The 11,978-nt window shown below is 35.5% G+C and overlaps 1 non-coding gene across 1 annotated transcript; it reads left to right on the top strand.

Moving 5' to 3' along the window:
- Window positions 1-7,073: 7,073 nt before the first annotated feature.
- LOC133807564 (small nucleolar RNA R71) lies at window positions 7,074-7,180 on the top strand. Its single transcript, XR_009879470.1, has one exon. It is a non-coding gene; the product is annotated as a small nucleolar RNA R71 (small nucleolar RNA).
- Window positions 7,181-11,978: the final 4,798 nt, after the last annotated feature.

Here is an 11,978-nt window from a genome sequence, read left to right as displayed (position 1 = left end):
AATTTCCTTTGGGCTTTACCTTGAGGTTATTTATATCCTCAATATAATTTACATATTTGATATATGTTTCAACCTGTTATAACTAATCTTCTTTTGTTCACTCCCCTTTTTATATCAAGTATTTACGTTTATGAACCTTCATAGTCCAATTATAGGGGTAATTTTAGATCGAGATATTTTTGCCTGATGGCTCGCCCAATTAATTTCTTATCGATGACAGTTATTTCCAGCAATTTGATCACCTAGTCACGTATACCTGTTAGGGATCAGGCCTTGGACCTAGTTTAGTTCTAGGACTTTTGTACATAGTTAAATTCTAGGATTTTTTTTATGCTTTGAATTTTCTTAACTTAGTTCGTATTTGAAATTTCTTTGAAAACTCAAGCTTTAAGAAGCCGTAGAGTAATAAATTTTCCAAATTCTTAGTTGTAAAAAGTTTAGCCTAAATTTGTTTAATATTTCAAAAGATTGTTCGAGGGTTATATGCCCTTCAAGCAATCAAAATTTATAAACATTCTAGATCTCTTTTACATAATCAACTCATGCTAAATTACAAGAATAAAATAAAAAAAATTGGTACCACGTTTAAAATACGTAGCAACCCTTTATTTTTCAAATTTGAAAAAAATGAAACGGCTTTTATAAATAAGCCTTACAAAGAACAACACATTAAATCTAACAAAGATACCATATTAATAATAATACTTCTTGAGATGTAGAGCGTTCAACATTCATGGAATCAATTCTCCACAAAGTCGAGCTAGTTTGAAGGTTCCTTCTCGTAAGATCTCCATGATCTGATAGGGTCATTACCAGTTCGGTCCCAGTACACCGTCTTTAGGGTCTTTGTTTGCTAGAAATACCATTATAGGCACCAAATACCCTAGCTCGAGTCTACGCCCTTTGATTTTTGAATCAAAATATCAAGCTACTCTCTACTGGTAATTGGAAAGTTAGAACTGAGATTGTTCTTGTTGCTCTTCAATTAGGTCCAGGGATGCAGTAACCAAGTCATGATTCTGATCCTGGTCGAAGGTCCTTCAACTATGTGACATCAATAGCACTTCAACTGGGAGCATAGCCTCGCTTCCAAAAGTGGAGGGAAATGAGTATGTCCAATAGAGGTGCGATGTGAGGTCTTATAGGCCCAGAGCACTTGCGGGAGCTGTTCAGGCCACAACCCTTTAGCATCTTCTTATCGCTTCTTTAAGCTCGCCTTTAGGGTTTTGTTTACCGCTTCGACCTACCCATTAACTTGAGGGTATGCCACTCAAGAGAAACTCTTCATTATGTCGTATTTCTCGAAAAAAGTTGTGAATAGGTCACTATCAAAATGAGTTTCATTATTAGACACAATTTTTTTTGGGAGTCCAAAATAGAATACGATGTTTTTCACAACGCAATCTAGTACTCTCTTCGAGGTTATATTCGCCAGAGGTTCGACCTCAACCCACTTAGCAAAATAGTCGATTGCAATAACTGCGTAGTGAACTCCTCCTTTTCCAGTAGGCAACGAGCTGATTAAGTTAATCCTCCATATAGTTAATGCCCAGGGTGAGGAAAATCATAGTTATCTCCATGGGTGTGTTGCGTAAAATAAAGCAAAGTGCAAGTGTATACTGTCAACAACAAGTAATACAGTAGCAAGTACCAAATATAGTCTCCACTAGGACTGTTTTTAAGTTTTTTATTGTGAACATAAATTCTAACAAAATGGTTCAAGAGCATGGAAATTAATTAAAAATGTTGTGATATAAGAATTGTGCAATTGAGAACTAATTAAATACAGAAAAATAAAATAAACAACTTGGGAAAACAGTAGGAAAAGGTGAAAAATAGTAAGATGACAACTAGAATAATTATCCCCCTTATATTCAACTCTGACAGTGATATTGGATTGATGCTGCAGTAATCGATTGTCTATTAGTCAAGAGTTCCAATTAATTTTGTAGGCTTTCGTCAAAGTACTATGGTTTTAATTCTCTCTATTAAACCGCATATGTCTATGCTAATTTAATTTCAAAGATTCAAATCAAGCATTAATTCCATAAGACTAGCATGGTAATAATATATGTCTATATCACTACAATATTAAAATCAAAGAATTCAAGCATGCACCAATCAATTTGTGTGTCAATTAATTCCAAACTTTTCAGATTTGAACATTAACCCAAATAATTACTAAAGGTGATTGATCATTAACAAGTATTAATCAAGAGAAATATTTGAATGAATAAACCTCAAGTGGAATTTAGCATCAAAATCAAAATATCGTAAGTCACATATTGGGTTTCAAATTATCATAGCTATTTAGAGTTTAGCTAATGGCTACAATCTCAAAAACAACCAATTTAATGAAATCCATAATTCAGAAATTTACAAGAGAAATTAATGAAAAACTAAGAGAATTGGTAAGAATATAAAGCCAAAATAATTTCTCCAAACTTTGTTTTCTAGCTTTTTCTCCTTGCTTTACCTTTATTTTTCTTCCCTACCACGTTCAAGCTCTTCCAAAAATTGGGTCTCTAATGTACCAGGCGACTGCTCCTTTTTCTTTTTTGGTTTGAACCTTTTTTTTACTCTCTAGGGAAAGATGGTGATAATATATTAGGTTAATTCCCTCTTCCTTCCACGTGGGCCTCTTTTTTTTTTTTTTTTGTCTTTTTTTCTTCTTTCTTTAAAGACCGATGGACCAAAAGCTATTAAGGGCCCAGAACTATTTTAATTACTGTTCAACCCAAATCACATAAATCCCAAAAGCTGAGTTGGCCATTTTCTTTCCCACGTGGGCCTTTGAAGCAGCTGGCTGGTAGAACGTAATGTTGCTTCCATGCTGCAGCATTCCATCATCCTGAGTCCAATTCCAGCTTCAAATTCTTTGAACTTATCCAAAAATCTACCAATCACCTGCCATGACAAAATTCCACCATTTAGGGTATGTTTTTAAAATATTAAACTAATATTTAATATTATGTCATTATAATTAATATTTCACAAAACTAAAATAAAGACACCATAAAACACCCTAAACCACTATTTTCTCGATGAAAACCTAAGTTTAAAAGCATAAAAAAAATCTAATTCCTAGAGTTATCACACCCCTAAACTTATCTCATTGCTCGTCCCGAGTGATGACTCTACTACCCAACAAACACACAATACCACAAAAGGCACACAAAAAAAACATGTTGGAATCAATTTAGAAATGGTTATATCAAAGTGGGGATAAAGCTCTCAAATCAATGATTCAAATGATAACTCAAGTGTATATGCAAGTCAAGTTACTCAAGTATTAAGATGCTAGCCTAACCAAGTTTTCAATGTGTTCCCAAATAATGCACAAATAGTTTTTCTGAACCTACCCATCTTTCATATGTTGAACTCAATAACCCCTCCCCACTAATGTAGTTGGCAAAGTGATTTAGATCAATAGGTATTTACATGGTTGTAATGTAGGCTAGGCTAAGGGTATGAATTAAGATGGATTTTGTAGGCTAAAACCTTAAAACCTAGCTTGCCTTGGACCTAATGAATTCATTATCGTCTACCCATTACAAATGAACTCAATCCCCCTCAACTCATTCATTAGAACTCACTTCCCTTTCTTCTATGAATACTACACTTATATGCTCAAATATAGCTACAATGTAACTACATACAAATTTATTTATTTACAATTAACTATATATACATATTTTTTTTCTTTTTTCTCGTTTTTTTTTGTTCTTTTGATTTTTCTTCTGATTTTTTTTAATAAAATGAAAACAAGGAAACTTAAAATTAATTCACATAAATAAAAACATTAGAGATCACAAAAACATATACACAATTAACAAGTTTGAGCATATAAGTGTATAAAAATTAACAATTATGAACTACCCAAGAATCAAGATACTCTTTCCTCACTCCCCCCAAACCTATCTCAAATAATGCCCAAGACAAACTAAGCCTAAGGTTTGGTGAGAAATAACATTGGGATATTAAAAAAGAGATTGGCTATCAAGTTAAGGTTACATGAAAAAAATAGGCCAATAAGCTCAAAGTTGGGTCACTAGGATAGTAATTACAAGGTAAGCTTGAAAAGCTCAAACAATCCAAGAAAATTGCCTAAATCCTCTCTAAATCACTAAGCCTCCCAGGATTTTGCCTCAAGGGAATTACCAAGCCAATTCTAAAAACTTAAACATTTATGAATACTTAGCTTAATCTAAGGTGAGAGATTTCATGGTCAAACTATGCACACTCAATTGGGACACACTCTCACTATGGTTGAATTAGCACCAAAAACTTTAAGTACTAAAGACTCACTAATAGACAAGAGTTAACAAATATTGCAATTTTGTTTTTCTGAATTTTTTTCACCAGCCACCCTCACACTTAAGTACAATTGTTACAAGAATTGATTCCATTACAACCTGGACTCTAGACTCAACACAAAACACACCTAAAACTTAATAAAATAACATAAAATAAAATAGCAATTTAAACAAAACCCCCCAAACATAAGAGAGACAATGTCTTCATTGCTACACAACACCAAACAACAACAACCATAAGCAAAACAAAAACTAGAAACAAAGAAACATCAAAGTAAAAGAAAATAACATTAACAAGACAAAAGGTAAAGACGCCAACCTAGGCAATGCCTCGCTTGAAATAGGAGAAAAATTTCCATATTCTATGTAACTTTTGTTAAAAATCTCCCCAAATTCGCCCAACCTTGATGCCGCAACATTGCGAAAGAGTTTAATAGCATAAAAACAGCATCACCACCGACTTTTCCAGAATTTCCAACAAAATCTAGCATTTAACTTAGCTTATTTTCTCAGCATGAAGGCATCAAAATACTCCCCATTTTATCAAGCAACACACCAATGATATCAAAACCGCCCCAAAAAACCTAAACTTAGTTAGAGGTAGAGAAAACTAGCAGTGCAGGAGGGTAAAAACAAAGAAAAATACAATAGAGATAACACTTCTTTTTTTTTTTTTTTTTTTATATGTTGTGTTGCTCCAAGATTCAACTTTAAGCGCAGTAGCTCTCTCATATAGAATTTCAAAGTCTAAGTAAGGTGGGAAAGGTCTTGTGTTGCTTAACCTTGCTACCTCAAAACTTAAATTCTTTCCCATTCACCTTAAACTTTCTTCCTGAATTTTCATCACACAAATCTAATGCACCACAAGGATAGACTTTGATTACAACGAATAAATCGGAGAGGTTTGATTTATGCCCCGAGTTGGCTTTCATCTAAGGATTAGAGAAAAACACTCACTGCCCCACATCAAACATTTGGGAATAAGCTTTCCTACCATGTTTCTTTTTCTTCTTTCTATGTGGTTCTTGCATGTGAGACGATGCCTTTTTTACACTTTTCCACGACTCATTGTCTTTCTTAAATTTTTTAGGAGGTAGCTTCATCTTCAAACTCTTGTTATACATTGTGGGTATGTCTTCCTCCATATTAGAGTCCATGACATGGATGACCAAACACTTCCCCAACTCATCTGGAGAACATATAGGATTGAATACCATGAAAGTTACTTGCTCATCTTGAGCTCGCATTGTGAGCTCCCTTTTTCCACGTTGATCAAAGTTCTACCTGTAGCAAGAAATGGCCTCCCCAAAAAAATAGGCACCTCTATATCTGCCTCATAGTCTAGAACAATAAAGTCAGCGGGGAAAATAAATTTGTCATCTTTTACCAACACATATTCAATTTTTCCATCAGGGTGAGCGAGGGATCTATCAGCTAGTTGAAGAGTAAGTGTTGTAGGTCTAACCTCTCCAATCCCTAACCGCTTGAACACTGACATTAGCATCAAGTTTATGCTAGCACCAAAATCACACAAAGCCATTCTACAATATGAGTCTCCAATGATACATGGAATGGTGAAACTTCCTGGATCTTTCATTTTAGGAGGCAACTTATGTTGCAAGAATGAGATACACTCCTTGGTTAGAGCTATAGTTTGAAACTCCCCCAACCTTCTCTTCTTTTTAAGAATATCTTTCAAATTTTTTGCATAGTTGGGAATTTGTTCACGGGCTTCCACAAGTGGGATGTTAATATGCAGCTACATCAAAACATCTAGAAATTTCTTTAATTGAGCATCTTGCTTTTTCTTTTCAAATCATTGAGGAAATGGTGGTTGTGGCTGTACTTTTGAACTTCCTGGAGAACTATGATGCGTCATTGCTAATGTATTCTGGGCAGAGGCATGTTTCAGTACACTAGGAATTTCAACATTTCCTTGGATTTTTTCATTGTTTTGGATTGAAAAGGGCTCACTCTCATGCCCGGAATCTTTCTTGGATACTTCTAACTCCTTACCACTTCTCCAATTGATTGCTGTGCACTCTTCTTTACCTTCTCGTCTTAGATTTATGGTGTCACTTGGCAATGAACCTTGGGGTCGACTTCGCATCTCATTTGCAAGTTGTCCAACTTGAATCTCCAATTTTCACATAGATGTTGCTTGACTTTGGATCATTGCATCTGTTTTTTCCATATAATCCTTTAAAATATTCTCCAATGGACTAGGTGGGGATGCTTGTGGCATAGGGATTTGTTGTTGAGAAAAACTAGGTGGATAAGTAGGCCTAGGAGGCATAGATGAAGTATTATGACCAACCCCTTGATTGCTCCATGAGAAATTAGGGTGTTGCCTCCATGTTTTATTATAAGAATTCAAATGAAGGTCAATTCTATTATGAATTCCCATGTAACACACAGATGCAGGATTGGAGGGACAATCGTCAAAGGTATGACCATCACCATAATACACATTGTGGACTCATACCCACACTCATATTCTTAAGAATATTCGACATAGAAGAAACTTGGGCTGCCAATGAAGTAAGTGCATCAACCTCATGAACATTAGCTATTTTCCTCCCCGTAGGTGCTCTAGTAGTTGGCCATTGAGAATTATTGTTGGAGATCCTCTCTAGAATTTCATAAGCTTCATTGTATGACTTGGCCAAAAGTGCCCCATTTTATGAAGCGTCAACCACCATTCTTGTATGAGCATTTAGACCATTGTAGAAGGTGTCCATTTGGATGCAATGAGGAATGCCATGATGCAGACATTTTCTTACTAACTCTTTGAACCATTCCCATGCTTCATATAAAGACTCTTCATATAGTTGTTGGAAAGAAGTGATCTCATTTCGCAGCTTGGCATTCTTGGTGGGTGGAAAGTATTTCATCAAGAATTGCTTAGCCAATTCTTGCCAAGTAGTCATCAAATCTGATGGGAGTGAGTTCAACCAAGCCCTTGTTCTAACTCTCAAAGAGTATGGAAACAACTTCAATGTCAAGGCATCTTCTGTAACTTCGAGCAGCTTGAAAGAATCACTCACTTCAATGAATAGATGAAGATGAAGGTGAGGATCTTCGGTAAGCATCCCATTGAATTGTCCCACAGTTTGAAGCATTTGGACACATGACTGGCTTCAATTCAAACTGTGTTGCTTGTATTTCTGGTCTCACAATGCCTGGGTTAAGCTCATTAAAAAGGGGGACAACATATTGTCTAATGGCTTGGTCCCTATCATCAGCCATAATCACTACATTTTGAGCATTGTTAGGTGCAACTACCCTTTGAGCTTGAGGATCACCATCTGGATCATCCATCACTACTACTCCCTCTTGAGCTAATCGTTGTGTTCTTCTTCTTTCTCTGAATGTACGCTCAATTTCAAGATCTATATGGAGTAGTTCAGGATCAATGGGGTATTGACTCTCGTTCATAAAGAGATCACACCTGTCAATGCACAAGAGTCACCCAAATAAGCACACATAAAAAAATAAAAAATAAAAAATAAAAAAACCAAAGTGCAAGATAATTAATTTCACAATAAAGAACATTTAACAATCTCCAGCAACGGCACCAAAAACTTATTGCGTAAAATAAAGCAAGTACAAGTGTACACTGTCAATAACAAGTAATATAGTAACAAGTACCAGATATCGTCTCAACTAGGATTGTTTTTAAGTTTTTGATTGTGAAAATAAATTCTAACAAAATCGTTCAAGAGCATGGAAATTAATTAAGAATGTTGTGATATAATAATTGTGCAATTGAGAACTAATTAAATGCAGAAAAATAAAATAAACAACTTGGGAAAATAGTAGCAAAAAGTGAAAAATAGTAAGATGGCAACTAGAATAATTCTCCCCCTAATATGGAACTCTAACAGTGATGCTGGATTGATGTTACAGCAACCGGTTGTCTATTAGTCAAGAATTCCAATTAATTTCGTAGGCTTTCGTCAAAGTACTATGGTTTTAATCATTTAATAAAACCACATGTGTCAATGCTAATTTAATTTCTAAGATTCAATTCAAGCATCAATTTCATAAGACTATGCATGGTAATAATATATGTCTATATCACTACAATACTGAAATCAAAGAATTCAAGCATGCACCATTCAAATTGTGTGTCAATTAATTCCAATTTGAACATTAACCCAACTACTTACTAAAGGTCATCAAACATTAGCAAGTATTAATCATGAGAAATATTTGAATGAATAATCCTCAAGTGGCATTTAGAATCAAAATCAAAATATCATAAGTCACATATTAGGGTTCAAATTATCCTAGCTGTTTATAGTTTAGCTCATGGTTACAATCTCAAAAACAACCAATTTAATGAAATCAATAATTTAGAAATTTAGAAGAGAAATTAATGAAAAACTAAGAGAATGGGTAAGAATATCAAGCCAAAAAAATTTCTACAAACTTTGTCTTCTAGCTTTTTCTCATTGCTTTTCCTTTATTTTTCTTCCCTGCCACATTCAAGCTCTTCCAAAAATTGGGTCTCTAATGTACCAGGCGGCTCCTCCTTTTTCTTTTTTGATCTGAACCTTTTTTTTACTCTCTAGGGAAAGATGGTGATAATAGGTTAGGTTAATTCCCTCTTCCTTCCACACAGGCCTCTTTCTTTTTTTTGTATTTTTTTTCTTCTTTCTTTAAAGACAAATGGACCAAAAGCTTATAAGGGCCCAAAACTAGTTTAGTTACTGTTCAGCCCAAATCACATAAATCCCAAAAGTTAAGTTGGCCATTTTTCTTCCCACGCGGGGCTTTGAAGCCCCTGGTTGGCAGAACATAATGCTTCTTCCATGCTGCAGCATTCCACAATCCTGAGTCCAATTAAAGCTTCAAATTCTTTCAACATATCTAAAACTCTACCAACCACATGCCAAGACAAAAACTCACCATTTAGGATATATTTTTCAAACATTAAACTAATATTTCATATTTGACAATAATTAAATAAAGACACCACAAAGCACCCTAAACCACTATTTTCTGGGTGAAAACCTAAGTTTAAAAGCATAAAAATAACTCTAATTCCTAGAATTATCAGGGTGCAGCTTGGACAATGATGGAAAAACGTTGGCAGTTGTCACATTTGAGGACATATGAAGCCAATACCTTTTTAAGCCTAGGCCAAAAATAACCTTGCCTTAGTACCTTTAGAGCCAAGTTTTCCCCCCCAAAGTGGTCCCCACAAAATCCTTTGTGGATTTATCAGAGGATGGCTTGCGCTTCCTTGAGCAAAATGCACCTTAGGAGGGGAAAAGAATGACCTCGCCTGTAGAGAATTCCTTCGACCATAACATAGCGCGAGACCTGATAGAACAATTTTTGTGCATTCTTTCAATCTTCTGGCATCTTTATGGTCGTGAGGTATTCAGCTATGGGGGCCATCCACGTCGATTCTTCACAAATAACTCTGACTTCTACTGGCTCTTCATTGTTGCTTGGTTTATCCACGAATTCTACGAGTACCACATTAAATGTGTCCTCTTCTTTGGTTGTGGCGAGTCAGGCTAAAGCATCTGCATTCGTATTCTGCTCGAGCGGGACATGTTCGATGGAATAAAACTCCAATAATGCCTCATACTCTGCTTTGTTGTTGGAAGCATCGAAACCAAATCTGATAGTCATTTGGAAGCGATGCCCTTCGGGTGAGATTAGGATTATTCCATCTCGAGATCCGTTCTCGTTTGACGATCTGTCAATGAATAGTTTCCATAATTCTTGTGTTGGTTCGTCTTGGAACCCCGTACATTCAGACACAAAGTCAGCGATCGCTTGGCCTTTGATTGATGTTCATGGTTTATATAGTATCTCAAACTGACTGAGTTTGGTGGCCCACTTTAACAAATGTTCCGATGTTTCAGACTTTTGCTAGACTTGCCTTAATGGTTGATTGGGTAAGACGTGTATAGTGTGCGATTGGAAATACGGCCTGAGCTTTCTCAAGGCCAGAATCAAATAGAATGCGAGTCTTTCAATTAGAGGGTATTTGGATTCAGCTCCAAAAATCCTCTTATTCAAAAAATACACTGGTTTCTGTGTTCAATTTTCTTCTCGAACTAACACAGCACTGATCGCGTTTTCTGCTATGGCTAGGTATAAGCAAAAACATTCCCCATAAACTGGTTTTGATAACACGAGGGGCTCAGCCATATGAGTTTTTAGATCCTGAAATGCCTGTTCATAGTCCTCTATCCATTCAAATTGTCTATTTCCCCTGGGCAAGTTGTAGAAGGGAAGACACTTGTTTGTGGACTTTGATACGAACCAGTTTAAGGCCACGACCTTTACAGTATGCTCTACACATATTTTTGCGACCTCGATGAAGGAATTCTTAATAGTGACCTGATCTTCTCTGGATTTTCTTTGATCCCCCTTGCGTTGACTTTGAAGCCTAAGAACTTCCCCGACGAAACCCCAAAGTTACATTTCTGGGGGTTTAGCTTCATGTCAAACTTTCTGAGCACGCCAAAACATTCTTCCAGAATGGATACATGGTTATTTTCAGTTTTTAACTTGAAAAGCATGTCGGTGACATACACCTCCACGTTCTTTCTGATCTGGTTGACGAACATCTTATTGACCAGCCTTTGATATGTTGCACCAGCGTTCTTTAACTTGAATAGCATGACCTTGTAGCAGTATAAGTTATGCTCAGTCATGAAGCTAGTGTGCTCTTGGTCCGCAGGGTTCACCGCGATCTAATTATAGCCAGAATATGCGTCCATTAAGGATATCAGCTTGTGGCGGGTTGTGGCATCAACTAGCTATTTTATTCTCGGTAGTGGGAAACAGTCTTCAGAGCAGGCTTTGTTGAGGTCAGAGAAATCAATGCAGGTTTTCCATTTTCTGTTTGGTTTTGGGACCAAAATGGGGTTGGCAATCTAGGTTGGATATTTAGCCTCCTTGATGAATCTGCATTTCAATAAGCACTCTACCTTTTCCTCCAGAGCTTCTCCTCGCTCTTTTCCCAACAACCTCACTACTACAAAAAGAGGTTTTAACTTAGGTGTTTAAGGGGGATAGACTTCAGTTATCGCATAAATGAAAACTGAAGTCTATCCATGTGAAGTTAAAAGTCTTTAAAAAACCTACCTAAGTTAAAAGGGGGGTTTTAACTTCAGTTATTTGGAAAAAAACCGAAGTCTATTCTAGACTTTTAACTTCAGGCTTTTACCAAATAATCGAAGTTAAAAGTCTTGGATATAGTTAGTGAGGACTTCTAACTTCAATTATTTGGTAAAAGCTGAAGTTAAAAGTTTAGAATAGACTTCGGTTTTTAGCAAATAACCAAAGTCTATTGCTTTTTTTCTACAAAAAAAATTCTAAAAAGAAACCAATATTTGGCCAAATTTTTAACCCAAATAATTAAATTTGTAATCCAATTTTCAATCCAAATACCACTAAAACAACAATTCCCTCAAAAGTTTAAATAAAAATAGATTATTACAATTATTGAATTTATAATAACTAAATACAAACATTCAAAAATAAATAAAAAGTGAGAAAATTACAAATAAATTTTTATTAAAATAGGATTAATAAAAAATTTAGAAAAAATTGACATAGAGAGACATTTAAAGATTCATACCTTCTTCAATGCCCAAATACTCATTTGAATCAAGACTAGCAATTCTTAAA

This window comes from Humulus lupulus, chromosome X (genome assembly GCF_963169125.1).
Source record: "Humulus lupulus chromosome X, drHumLupu1.1, whole genome shotgun sequence".
Classification (NCBI taxonomy): domain Eukaryota; kingdom Viridiplantae; phylum Streptophyta; class Magnoliopsida; order Rosales; family Cannabaceae; genus Humulus; species Humulus lupulus.
Note: the sequence above shows the minus strand (reverse complement) of the source record. Positions and strands in the feature narration are given on the sequence as shown.